The sequence below is a fragment of the Falco punctatus genome (assembly GCF_963210335.1).
Source record: "Falco punctatus genome assembly, chromosome: 3".
NCBI lineage: Eukaryota > Metazoa > Chordata > Aves > Falconiformes > Falconidae > Falco > Falco punctatus.
Window position 1 is genome coordinate 97354782 of NC_137582.1, and position 14141 is coordinate 97368922.

The 14141-nt window shown below is 46.1% G+C and overlaps 1 long non-coding RNA gene across 2 annotated transcripts in view; it reads right to left on the bottom strand.

Annotated features, from left to right (window-relative positions):
- Positions 1 to 14141, bottom strand: part of LOC308060046 — an 84278-nt gene that overhangs the window by 37616 nt on the left and 32521 nt on the right. For both annotated transcript variants that reach the window (XR_013926574.1, XR_013926575.1), the window contains one exon: positions 1 to 14141. This exon is cut by the window's left edge and continues 37616 nt beyond it; it is cut by the window's right edge. This is a non-coding gene — a long non-coding RNA (uncharacterized lncRNA).

The following is a 14141-nucleotide window of genomic DNA, read 5'->3' on the forward strand; positions in this document are numbered from 1 at the left end:
TGCTCCCCCACCTCACATTCAGTTTGTCTTTTCACACTGAAGTTTGTGCACGCTGGCACAGCATTATGAAGAAGTGTTTACTGGAGTTGCAGTATGTTCTTGGAGATACAGGATATCCTTCAGTTCCTCAGGTTCCTTACTCCAGCATCTCTTCAAGAGGAAAAAGTGAAAGCCTGATATGGCAATATTTCATTATTCTTTTTGTACAAGGTACAAGCAAAACATCTACCGTTAGTTGTGGATGTTTAAAACCCATAAACTCATCCATATTTGCTAACAGTTGGGGAAGAAAGTTGATCTTTCCTGAAAATACTGAAGCAGATGGGAGCAGTGTGAATGCCAGAATATCCCTACAAATTCTCCTAACATGAAACAGTTTTGGACAGTTCAGGACATCTGGAGTGAATATGGGTGAGGGAAATGAAAAATTTCTTGAATGTACTTAAAGGCTGAAATAGAATCACAGTGGCATGGACATGCAGAAACCCTGAATGAAACACACACACGGATATGGCAGAATGCTTAAAGGGAAGTCAGCCTGCTAGGAGCAGAACTATTTTTAGTGTTCTAATGAAGAAAGCAGCTGTATTTGAGAAAGCCAGTCACTCGTTGCTTGGAAAGTCAGCTGGAACTCTTTCTGGGTCCTGGTGTTCTGGGTTGCGAGAGGAAAATCTGATGTGTAAGCTCTTTCAGCCCTGGAGAACCTTAAATGGCAGTCATCTTGGGGTTTGAACACAGTTGGGAGCTTCTTGGGAACACATTCTCAGACTTCTGGTGGAGCCCATGGTCACTCTGTGGTGTTCAACCACTCCTGGAATGAGCATTTCTTTAGGAGACAGGGAGGATCTGACAAAGTCCTCCAAGATGTGCGTTGAACGTAACGTTGAATTCTGCCTTTTTCTTATCCTGTGCTGTGCTGCTTGTTATACAATGTTTATTTCGGTGCTTAATTTCCCCAGAGCTTTGCTGGGGTGCAGAGGTCGGTCTGGCTCGTTGTAAAACCTCTGGTTTCTTATCTGTGTAGTGCTCATGTTAGGTGTGGGAATAGAAGGGAGCTGCTTCATTTTGCTGCTCTGGTGAAATGTGAATGGTGAAAACGCACTGCTCCTTATATACCAACTTAGAGAGTAAGCCCTTTTGTAAGGGTATGGGGGTTTTTTTGTGTGTGTGTGTGTAAGAGAGAGAGATGTCTTTTTCTGTCATATTGCTGAGTTAAACAAACGATCAAAGCGAATTACGTGTATCCCGGCTGTGACTAGGATGGACGATAGTTATCGCAAGGTCAAAACCATCAAATGTGCTTGCTGGAAGTAAAGGAGACAGCTTGATTTTTCCGCTGTCTTGAGAAACCATTTCTGAACTAGTGAAAGTCGATGTGTCGTAAAAGGCTGAACTGAGAGAAAAGAGATTTTAGCTTAGAGCCAGTGTCAGAGAAGTCTGGCCACAGCAGTCTGCCTGAGATGGCCTGGCGTTCTTCAGTGAGGGGATGAGGTGAGTGAGGAGGACAGCTTGGTTTTGAAAACCCGCTTCCGCAGGTGATCTACAAATTTCCATTAATGGACACCTGCCCAAACCATCAGGAACTGGACAAGATCTTAAAGGGGAGAGGCAGGCAGGGTGTTCAAGAAGAAATGCCATGGAGAGGGAGCTGGGAGCTGGGCTCTGCAGGTACCCCTGGCCCTGGGCAGCCCTGGCAGGCTCCTTCAGCCACATCCAGCTCCCAGCCTTGCATTGCTCTGCTTAGAAATACGTTCTTATCTGGCCTGTCACGTGCTTTAATACATGAGGTGTCTTACACAGTGGGGAACCATCTTGTATGCAGGTACTTAAATACTCCAAAATTGGAAAGAAGGGGTTGTAACCTGCAAGAAGAATATCCTAATCTCTCATTTTTTAGTAAGACTATGGCCTGGGGAGGAAGTCGCTGCTCTCAGCTTCTTCCCATTTGCTTGTCACCTGCCACTTTGCCTGCAAAGGGCTATCCCTCTTCGGATCTCCTGGCACAGCCTCTTGTGTGATCGGTCCCTAAATCTGTTTCTGCTTAAGCAATGTAGTTTTAAAAAATAACCTCTGTTACAAGTATCGAAGAGAGGGAAGATCGTTGACTGAATTGCATAAGGGGCAATTACATGAGTATTTACTCTGGCATAAGTCAGGCAGCTTGGGGACAGTGACCAGCGGCGAGAGGGGACTCGGGGGGCAGGAGCCTCTTTGCCCGACTCAGGGGCAGCCAGAACAGCAGCTCTGACCGCAGCCTTTGCTTGCCACCACAAATACCCAAAGTTTTTAGCTGCTTTCAATACAGCCTGTTTTGCATAAACCATCTCTATTTTCCCATTACTCATATGTCCCTTTGTTAATAACATAATGTAAATAATTCTGTGCTGGATTTGGCATTCATTTAAACAGGTGTAACACTAAAGCAGTTGTAATTGGTTTCAGTGTTCCCAGCCGTCTCTCTGCCTGCACTTTCCAAAGGAGTTTACTTGTTTTTGCTTTTGAAGGCTCATTATTACCATAATTCACCCATCAGTGTGCTGCTTTTAATGTTAATTCAGTTTTATGACTTGGTAGAAGGCAAGATGCAATGTTTCAGGCTGCATCCTAAGGTTATTCTTCAAGTGACCAGTGTTTTAAATGGATGTGATGGGCATTGGCAAGAAGAGGCTTCTGATATTTATAGTCTTCAGGAATCTGTGTAAAAATGCTTATTCTGATTCTGTATAAATACTGCATCCAAAGCACACCTGTCTTCTGCCATGTGGGCCAGCTAATTGGTTTTTGATCTATTTTTACTGTTCTTAGCTGAAAGGCAATTTTTTTGTTAAGTTTCACAGAAAGCTCTAGAGCTGTTTTAGGGGTTTGTAGCTGTGAAAAATAGCCGTGGCTCTGTTTTTTAAAAAGCATTCTCAAGGAATAATTACAATGATTGAGAATGCTTCTTAAAAAACCAGAAGTGTGTACATTTTTCATAGCTACACGTCTCTAAAATGGCTTTGTGGGTTTCTTCACATATTCAGGAAACTTAAAAATAAAAAGGACCAAATCTATCTCTGAGCTTGGCAACAGCTGAGGTTTATATTTCACAAGTATCTGAAAATGGGTTCCTCCCCATTTGCAGACACAGATGCCAAAGTTTTAAACTGACAGTGCAAAGTTTATATTGCAGGCTTTGCAGAGGAGCAAAGCAGCGTCTTTCTGCCCCTTGACAGTCCTGCACTTATGCATGGCTGGGCTGAAGCCTTGTTGGACAGTTATTATTATTATTGTTTATGAATTCCTTGCCTTGCGATCGTGCTGAACAGTGAGCCGGCATTGTTGAATCGGGAACTGGAGACATGAAAATAGCAAAAAGGTTGCCCCTGCTGCTAAACTTTTGGCAATAGTTCCTATTCCATTCTTGCCTGTATTAAAACACAGAATGTAGTGAATGGGCCAAACCCTGAAATCCTTATTTGGTTATTATGAAAAGAGAGAGAAAAGGCTGTGATTCATTAGGAGGGGGATGAATAAGAGGCTGTAGGAAAGGTCTCTGCAAGGTAGCTCAGGAGCTTCTGTTCCCTTGTCTCATAACACAGCAATGCAAGGGTTGCCTGAGCACAGCGAATGGTGGCTCTGTCAGAAGTGATGCAGTAAATAGTCCTCACGCTGGGGCAAAGAGAGGAGTGATGTGAGGAGGTGCCTGCTGCCTGTGTGATATGAGTATGTATAGACAGGGTTAATGGGGAAGGGAAGCCCTTGAGACCTCCAGGTAAATGCATGCCCCTGCAAAGGTGACTCAGGTAGAAATCGTTGCATGGGATGTTCCTGAGACCAACTATTTCGAAATACTAATTGGGAGATTGTCTTTTTTTTTTTTTTTTTTTTTTTTAATGGGAGCACAAAATACTTGGGGTTACCTGTTATCTCAAACGAAAGGGGTATAGGAAAGGGAATAAAACATGCTGTTTCAGTGTCAGAGCAATCTCTAAGTGGCAGGTCACTAATCCCACTTCAGTATTTTGCCTGGAGCAGCAGGAGTTACAGATGTTTGCTTGCATCATCACGGTATAGTCTCTGATGATGGTGGTTTGTGTTGTTGTAATCCCTCAGAAATTATACTTTGGCTTCAATATGTCAGCCTGTCTGGGCACAACTGATGATTATCTGCTCTTCAAGATTAGCTGAAAGTGCCTAGCTAAATGCTCTGAACTTTGTGGTCGAAGGGGATGGGTTTGGGAGCTGGGTCTCTGAAAATGTTGCATAAAAAAAGGCTTTTGCGTTTATTCCCCCGTGCTCCCAGGCATAAACGAAAGAAGAGGAGAGCAGGGCAGAGCCGAGCCTGTCTCCCTGGGATAGCTGCAGTTACTTTACTCATGGCACAGGCCACCGCAACCCTAGCAGGCAGCGCTTCAGCAAAGGCTGGCGAGCGTTGTAAGTAACATGGGGAGGAGAGCTCTCTGCTCCCTTCTCCCCACTTCCGCGGGTGCTGAATGAGTCACACATGCTGGTTTTGGGGTGTGGGGGTGTGGGGAGGTGGGTTGTTCAGCTCTCTGCCTCCCACTCCCCAGCCCTCTCCAGCCTCACACCCCAGAGCATCCCAAAGGCGATTTCAGTGAAAGGCTGTCCCGGGTGCCGTTTGGCTCGCCCGTTTTACGGAGTCACAGGCTCCCAGGATATTTCAGGGATCAGAGGGGACAAAAGTTTAAATATTACCTCAGCTTTTTAAACGCCGTGGCAGTGCCAGTCTGCTTGGCACATAGTGTTGGATCTAGTGATAAGATATTCAGTTGACTGATGACCCTCGCAGCGCTGTAAGAACCGTGCTGATAAATTCTCTGTGAGGGATAGGAGGGACGAAGCGGCTCGTAGGTTTTGTGACAATTGCCAATCGAACAATACGACAAAACCCTGGGCTTAGAGATCTATGCTGTTGTCCTCCAGTAAACTCTGATTTCTCAGAGACTTCTAGAGTATTCCTAGATAAGCAGTATTGCAGACGGGTAACGAAATAGAAGAGCTCTCCAGCAAAGGCTTCGTGCCCAGAAATATTCGCTGGTGTCTGCATTTTTGTCCACTAGATGGCTTTTCTCCCCCCTACCTGCGACTTGATAGAGCAATCCGAATCAGCCACATGTAACCTATGAAAATGGTATTACCTACAGCTTAATTCAGACATCGCTAACACTTCAGTCATACATTTCTGATTATATACATCGTACGGAGCTTATCTATCATAAATCCTGCGATGTAAATTTTCCTTCACGGAGCAAACCTTCTGTACGTTGGCACAGAGAAAGAAAAATCACGTTAAGATGCCTTAGCAAATTGTTTGCCAGCAAACAATGTTTGCTTATGATATGAAATTATTAAAGACCACAGAGCACATTCTGTGGTTATTAAGTCTTCGGCACTGACACTGAAAAATAATGTAAAATCTTCCAGACCTTGTTTTGGTTTGGCTGGTGGGTTTTAGGAATCGGAAACGGAGGAGTTCCTCCCCTTACCCATCCAGCCTGTAGTGTAATATTAATTAATGATGTTTGAAAGCAAATTTAGGTTCTGCAATTATTATAATTAAGCAGGACAGATGGGACAGAACTCTGCATTATGTGGCTTAAGCCAAATCAAATGGAGTGGGGAAAAAAAAAAAAAAGAATTACGTTATTTACATTGAGAAAAGTCTCAGTTTTAGTGATTGCATGAGTCCCACTGATCACTGAGATGCTAGCAGGGCTGTGCCTTTCCTGTTGACTCAAGCAGGTGAACAAGATAGTGGTCAAGAGAAGAGGACCCTGAATTAGTAAAATGTGTGGTATTCAGGTTATGACAAAAAAATCCTATAATAATGCATCCCAACAAACATTTTGTTACTGGTTTATAATATTTACTCTGAACAAAAAAACATAGCGTGGTAGAATTAAAAATAATCACCAGGCTGATGTTCAACATTTCACTGCAGAAAATACAAGGGGATCAGTGCAATTTTAGGTCAGTAAAACGTTCTCAAGAAATGTGCTTATACCAACCAACAAGGCTGATGTGGGTACACACTGTAGAGGAAGAGGAGAGAACCTCTATCACAGGCTGCTGGTGGTGTCTTCCCAAGAAGCTTAGTCCCTTTCTCCTACCATCACTTGGGATTTGCGGGATTTCTGCAAGGAAGTTACTGCAGGAGCCTGCCTGGAGATGCAGTTCCTCAGTTTGTTTTATAGGTATTAAGTACTTGTTCATGTGAAACTCTCATTTCCAGCTGTTGAACCAGAGCAGGTCTGTCTTTTCCTGTCAACTTCCTGATAGCCACAGGGGAAAAAAGAAGTGTGTTCTCATGTCAGCATCCCTAACCTTCCTCCTTGCTTTTCTGGAAGATGAAGCAAGCAGGCTATTTCTGTTACTCATCCTTTCCTTCAGCCTCCTTCCTTCAGGATCTTTATTTCTTGTGAATCATTCCAGTGCCTATTCCTGCCCAAATTCTAGGTTTTGAAACTGGGGGGGTTTGCTGGGTTTCCCTGCGTGGCATGGGGTCCTGCTGGATAATAGGTTGAAGTCTTGGTAATTTGTCAGGGGATGCTGGCTGGCAGCGCTGGGATGGAGGGGCAGCACAAACATGGGAGCTCTGTCTCTGCAGATTCAGGGAGCCAATGTCGCATCAGTTTGCACTCAGTTTGAGCTTGGAAAGGCAGGTTTTGCTGCCAGAAATTTAATTTTTATTTTTTTATTTTTCTTAACAAAAGCTTAGATTCTGTGGGGTCTCATGGTTGAGACCAGTGTCCGCACTTGCCACGAAATTGCAACTGCAAAGCACCTGCGTGCACCTGAAGGGCTGTGATCCTATTAGCATCACATAGGCATGGTGGGATGACTCCTCTGACTGGAGTGTTGGAATGGAAGGATACGGGCTCTTTAGGAAGGGGAGGAGAGGAGGGGGTCTCACCCTCTACGTCAGTGACCAGCTGGAGTGCATGGAGCTCTGCCTGGGGATGGGTGAGGAGCTGACCGAGAGCTTATGGGTCAGGATTAAAGGGAGGGCAGGGACAGGTGACATTATAGTGGAGGTCAGCTACAGGCCACCTGACCAGGAAGACCAAGTGGATTAGGCCCTCTAAAGACAGAGGAGCAGCCTCATGTTCACAAGCCCTGGTCCTCATGGGGGCCTTCAGCCACCCCAATATCTGTTGGAGGGACAACATGGCAGGGCATAAGCAATCTAAGAGGTTCCTGGAATGTGTTGATTGTAACTTTCTTCTCAAAGTGATAGAAAAGCCAATGAGGAGAGGTGCTATGCTGGACCTTGTTCTCACCAGTAAGGAGGGGCTGGTGGGGAATGTGAAACTCAAGGGCAGCCTTGGCTGCAGTGACCATGAAATGGTGGAGTTCAAGATCCTTAGGGCAGCAAGGAGGGTGCACAGCAGGCTCACTACCCTGGGCTTCAGGAGGGCAGACTTCAGCCTCTTCAGGGGTCTTCTTGGTAAAGTACCATGGGATAAAGCCTTGGAGAGAAGAGGGGTTCAAGAAAGCTGGTTAATATTCAAGGAGCATCTCCTCCAGGCTCAGGAGCAACACATCCCAACAAAGAGGAAGTCAGGCAAAAACACCGGCAGGCCTGCATGGATGAACAAAGGACTCCTGGACAAACTCAAACACAAACATCTTTGTTGGCAATGTGGACAATGGGACTGAGCGCTCCCTCAACAAGTTTGCCAACACCACCAAGCTGTGTGCTGCGGCTGACATGCTGGAGGGAAGGGATGCCATCCCAAGGGACCTTGGTGGGCCTGTGCAAACCTTGTGGAGTTCAACAACGCCAAGTGCAAGGTCCTGCATGTGGATCAGGGCAATCCCACGCACAAAGACAGGCTGGGTAGAGAATGGAATGAGAGCAGCCCTGAGGAGAAAGACTTGGGGTGGTCAGTGGATGAGAAGCTCGACATGGCCCAGCGATCTGTGCTTGCAGCCCAGAAATCCAATTGTATCCTGGGCTGCATCAAAAGAAATGTGACCAGCAGGTTGAGGGAGGAGATTTTCCTCTCTGCTCGGCTCTCATGAGACCCCACCTGGGGTGCGACAGCCAGCTCTGAGGACCCAACACAAGGAGGATATGGACCTGTTGGAGCGAGTCCAGTGGAGGGCCATAGAATCATTTAGGTTTCCAACCTTTAAGATCATCAAGTCCAACCATTAACCCAGGACTTCCAAGTCCACCAATAAACACTGTCCCTAAGCACATCTACGTATTTTTTAAATATGTCTGGGGACGATGACTTCTCCACCTCCCTGGGCTGCCTGTTGACAGCCCTTTTGGTGAAGGAATTTTTCCTGATCCCCAATCTAAACCTCCCCTGGCACAGCTTGAGGCCGTTCCCTCTTGTCCTGTTGCTTGTTACCTGGGAGAGGAGACCGACCCCCACCTCCTGCAGCCTCCTTGCAGGGAGTTGTAGAGAGCCATAAGGTCCCCCCCGAGCCCCCTCCTCTCCAGGCTGAAGCCCCCGGTTCCCCCAGCCCCTGCCCCAGCCCCTGCCCCGCTCTGGTCACGCTCCAGCCCCTCAGTGCCCCCCTGCAGTGAGGGGCCAGAGCTGAGCCCAGGGCTCAAGGTGCGGCCTCACCAGTGCCCAGCACAGGGGACGGGCACTGCCCGGGTCCTGCTGGCCACACTATTGCTGACACCAGCCAGGGTGCTGCTGGCCCCCTTGGCCACCTGGGCACGCTGGGGGCTCATGCCCAGCCAGCTGTTGACCAGCAGCCCCAGGTCTTTTTCCACTGAGCAGCTTTCCAGCTGCTCTTCCCCAAGCCTGTAGTGTTGTGTGGGGTTGTTAGAGCAGATGGAGGCGATCAGGGGGCTGGAGCACCTCTCCTATGAAGACAGGCTGAGAGCTGGGGTTATTCAGCCTGGAGAAGAGAAGGCTCCAGGGAGATCTTACAGCATCCTGCCAGTACCTAAAGGGGGCTTACAAGAAAGCTGAAGAGAGACATTTTACAAGGACATGTAGCGAGTGATATGACAAGGGGGAATGGCTTTAACTGAAAGAGGAATTAGTTATCAGGATTAGATATAAGGAACAAATTCCTTACTGTGAGGGTGGTGAGGCGCTGGCCCAGGCTGCCCAGAGCAGCTGTGGATGCCCCAGCCCTGGCAGGGCTCAGGGCCAGGCTGGATGGGGCTGGGAGCAACCTGGTCTAGTGGAAGGTGTCCCTGCCCCTGGCAGGGGGGTGGTACTAGATGCTCTTTAACGTCCCTTCCAGCCCAAACCATTCTATGGTCTGAGTGGATTTTTAAGCCCTCTGACTAATAACAGAAGGATTAGCATGTTATTGTGATTGATGCCAACACAAGAAAATCTCGTCCTTTAAACTGAAGGGTTACATTTACCTGGGTGGTGCTAAGCTGGTGATGTAAATCATGGTGTGAAGAGCCTAGGTACACTCACAGCCCTGGGCGTGGAGTACTTCCAGCTGAGCCAGCTATTGTGCTACCTGTCATGAATGAATAGAATGGGGGAGCAGCCTCTTTCAGCTCACCGAGGGAGCTGACATGATTTGACATTTTGAGTGTAGGAGGTGTGAAACACTAAACTAAGAGCACTGATCCAATGGTGGTCAGATAAGCAGTTTGGTCAGAAATGGCAGGGGTACTACACAAACACAGATCTTTGAGCCTCTTAGCTACCTTCTGCTTTCAGTTACATCAGTATAAATCCATTGACTTGCCTGGAGTTCCCACATCAGGCTTAATCCAGTGCTCCCGAGAGCAGACTTGAGGGGACAGAAGGGAGGAGAATGGAGCAATAATGCAGTCTGCAATTTTTCTGTGCGCACAGCATGTTCCCTTTCATGCATTTCAACCATTAGGCCCAGCCGAGGGTGTTCTTTCTGGCCAACAAGAACTGTGAAGCCATAATGAACAACCAGCAGCACCGAAGACTTCTGCAGTAGCATCGGGGCAAGAGAGATGCTGTTACGGAAAACCTTCTCTAGTATGCAAGTATCTGCATGCTGCTGAACACGCAGTAGTAACAATCCCATTTTTTATCTCCACTCTAGTCCTATCTACTTAGCTGCTAATCTTAGGCAGAAGAGACTATGTGAAGTCCTCCAAGCCTAACCAGGGTATTTCAGAAGCCATAGCATCGTGGGGAGGGGGGTTATGCAGCAGAAAAGCCTTAGCTCAGTTAAAAAATTGCCTGGGAGGTGATGTGTGGGGTTCCTGTCCCTGACACCGTGGGTATCTGGCACACTGTGAACCCAGAGCTTTTACTAAGTGCAAAGGTAGCTGGGAAGAGCCAGGTCATGCTAATCTTCACACTCACTGCAGCAGCAGATATAAAAGGCAATAAATAATAGCTCAGCACTCAGTCCTTACCTGTGCTGATCTTGGGGAACTGGGGATAAGGAAGCAAAGGTTGACCCAAGCCACATTTAATCCATCTTCAATCTCAGCATTGGCCAAAGATCTCCTTTAACCAGCACCAGTTTACTAGACTACTGCAGGACTTGTTCCAAAATCTCTCAGACTCACTCACAGGAGGTGCTCAGCAGGGGGTAGAAGGTCCTGTACCACCCAGCTGTGTTAGTTCACAGTTCTGTGTGCCACTGTGCACCTCTGTGAAGGCCATGCTGGGGTCCTTTGCGCTTCTTCACTGGGCCTTTGATCTCTGCCAGCACTGTACATTCCTGTCTCCAGGTCAAAGAAAAATGTTTTTTACCACCAAGGAAACCTGTGAAAGATGTTCCTAACCCAAACACCTCCGCTCTGTGAATGAAATGAAGATTGAAGTCCTTTTGTGCAACTGAAATGCTGCTGCCAAACCTGTGCTATGAAAGGTCAGGGAAAACACAGAAAGCTAACAAAAAATAGTTGGTAACACCAGTGCAGGAAGTTGTGCATGTCTCAGAAAATAAAAATGCCTCTGTGCTGAACATAAAAAGATTTGCCAAAGTCCTTTTCTGTCTTTTCAACTGAGGCACGCATTTACAGCATTGGAAGTTGCCATCGGGGTTTGATCTTGGGTTGGCCCAGCGGAGCAGTGACGCTGCTGACCTGCCCAAGCACAGGAGCTCGCTCAGGCCTCAAGACTGATCTTTCTCTGAGTAACCCCAGAGACCCCCCCAGCCTTGACACCAGGGTTTCAGACACACAAGATCTGTGTGGCTGCCCTGTGGTATCAGATCAGCTTCATCAACACAGCATCACCTTGCTGTTGTCTCTTTCCTTTTAACCCCGCAGCAGGATTACAGCGTTTCTCCTCTGGGTTTGGTAGGATCCAGTTTTGCTTACACCTGAATGATCAACGACAAAAAAAAAAAAGAGTGACATATACCTGTTATGAATTAGCATATGCTGTTAGTTAAGCCTTTGAATGTGTGTTTAATTTTCAGGTGGATGCATAATTACTCTGTGACCTGTTTAGCATTTCAGACTCATTCTTTTCAAAGACTGGATTAAAAAAAAGAGGTTACATCCAAACTGAAATGACAAACAGAAAAGATTTTTTTCTCTCTATTGTTTTAAAAAGGTTTCTGAACAAATGGATTTTCAAAGTAGTTTGCTCTCGATCCTAAGATGACAACTGCCAGCAGCTGGCTGGGAAAAAGCAAAAGTTAGCCTGAAAAGTAATAAAACTCACATGACCTGAAACTGTACAATACTGAGCCCGTTTGTAACCACAGCTAGATTTCTTTGTCATTCTGCAAAAAATAGTGAACTGTCTGGGGGTTTTCTTTGTTACAGTTTTTCTTAAAGGAATTTTCTTTTGGGGAGGCAGCAGCAGAAGGGATTTCTGTTGATTACTTTCAAAGCCCAGTGATAACGGGCAAGTAGTATGATTTGGGCAGGAAAGCATCACATCCTGTGTTAGAGAATAAATTGTTCCCTTGATGATGTATTGAGCGATAACCCTTTCTGGATTTATGGATTTTTCTGTATATTTGCATAGAAAGTCATTACAGCACCCTTTTAGCTGATAACAGTAACACATTGTTACATGTTTCTGCGTGTCTTACAAATCCCTGGACAAGCTATTGATCAGGTAGGTCGCTCCCAAGGAAGAAGAAAGTAATTCTGTGCTCTCTTTCTTGGATGGGAGATAAGCCTCGTTGCTTGTCTGCAACGTGCTGTCTCCCCTCTCTCTTTGCACACAGTGTGACAACTTCAGAAATTGCTTGCTCCTTTCTGTTTAAGATTTCCAGCCTGACGCATCACAGGGAAAGAAAGAAAAGAAAGGAAAAGCACAGCTTTTCAAACAAAGTCAGTCCTTTCCCTTGCCAGATTCAAAATAAGCAATGCTTGCCTGGCTCTGCTGTTTCTGTGTTGATTTCAGTGCTAAAAATGATGCACACCCATTATATTAGAGTGGATTTCTTCAGAGAGCATATTTTCATTCAGATTCATGTAACTATTGACCAGAAGCAAGGTTAAATTAAGCCTGTTTAAAAATTAACCCATTTTTAAAAAAAGAATTGCATAACGCAGTAGCATTCTCCAGGCAATCCTTCAGCTTTCTAGCACCGAGTCCTCTCTGATGATGTGCAGGCTGTGTTTAAAGGCAACACATTCCTAACAGCTCCTGTGCCTGCAAAGTTTCGTGCTGTTGCTTTAAACTGGTAATTCTCTGATGGTCTTTGTATTGTTATAGTGTGGAAAGAAGTATGTGTACTCATTTATACGTTTATTTTCCTGGATGCCATCTTCCAAAAATATTACCTTTAAATGTGCCTGTTTCTAATTCTGTGCCCCTAAAACAGCCCAAGCAAGGGTTACAGGGAAATGCAGGAAAGTTTAAGTGCTTTAGGAACCCTTTCTGTCAAAAACACATCTACCTTCAAGCCTGTGTTTTGTCTGTCAGAGCAGGGGCACATGTGGGAGCTATGTTAGGAAGCAATAATCCAAAACCCGTAGCAAATTCCAATCCCATAATTCAGAATTAGCTCTGATTCCTGCTGTAAGGAGCACAGAGCTAAAGATCAGGTTTCTTCTCCTACTGTATTTTCATTCAGATTAATATTTAAGCCGTGCTGGTGGTTGTGTCCAGGAGAACAGTTGGTGCTTTTACAGCTCTAGGTGGTGGGAGGCTGGGTCTGCCGGAGCTCGCCGGGCAGCTGTTTGAGCGAGGCAAGCACCTTGCTGCAGCTGGCCGCGGCGCCAGCATTTTAGGGCTCTCGGCTGGCACCAGCGTGCTCATTGCTTGTAGCTATCACCCTCCTCGCAGCCGCTGCTGCTGACAGTGTCTCTCTCCTCGGCTGAGATTACTGCGAATGACCTACTTTGAAAACGGTGTGAACCAAGGTTCACAAATGGTCTTGGAAGGGTGCCACGAGGTTGGTGTGCAAACATGCGCGGTCTGGGAGGCTTCTGGCTGAGCTGAGCTGGCTGTCTCATGTCCTTCCAGATGCAGCCCGCGTTCCTTCGCCAGCCCCGGCTTTACAATCCATCTTTGTGCTCTTGAGTGCGGCATATCGATTTCCCAGGCAGGCCCGCTAGGTTAGAGAGCCTCTGGCCAATAAGTCCTCCATGCCTTTTTGCTCTCAAAACGGCTGAAGTAGTAATAAAGATGAGTAAAGGGTTTCAGGCTGGGCTGTCGGCTAAAGCCTAGCAATAGTAGTAGTAGTAGTTGTAGTAAAAGCAGTAGTAGTAGTAACAGAACACAAGTCACAAAGGAGAGCTGAGCAGTGATATTTTATTTACACAGTTCATCTGTTTACTATAATCTGCTCGGTTATAGTGTAATGTAAACTTGCAATTACCAAAGCCGCTTTCTGTGACAAACGGTTTAACCTGTATGTCATTCCAAAATACTGATAGAGGAGAACATTCAACGGAAAGGAACAGCCTGGAGAACTGCAGCCTGAAAGCTGTATGGGTTTGGGGTTTTTTTTCTTTCCTTTTTTTTTTTTTTTTCCTCTCTTTGTCTTCCTTACATAAGCTCTGTGCTGCAGAGGAAAGTTTCCACAGACTCAGAAAGATCATATGCAATTTCAAGTCTACTTGAAAGATAAGGCTTTTTTTTTCCTTCTTCTTCTTTTCCTCCCTGAGGCTAATATATTACATACCTACTCAGCACAGGGCTGCCTGTTATCTGATAAGATAATTAGCATCAGACACTAGGAGAAGCATACGTACTTTTTAAAAGGAGCATTACTGAACGTTCACAGAGAGAGTTAAAGAGCAT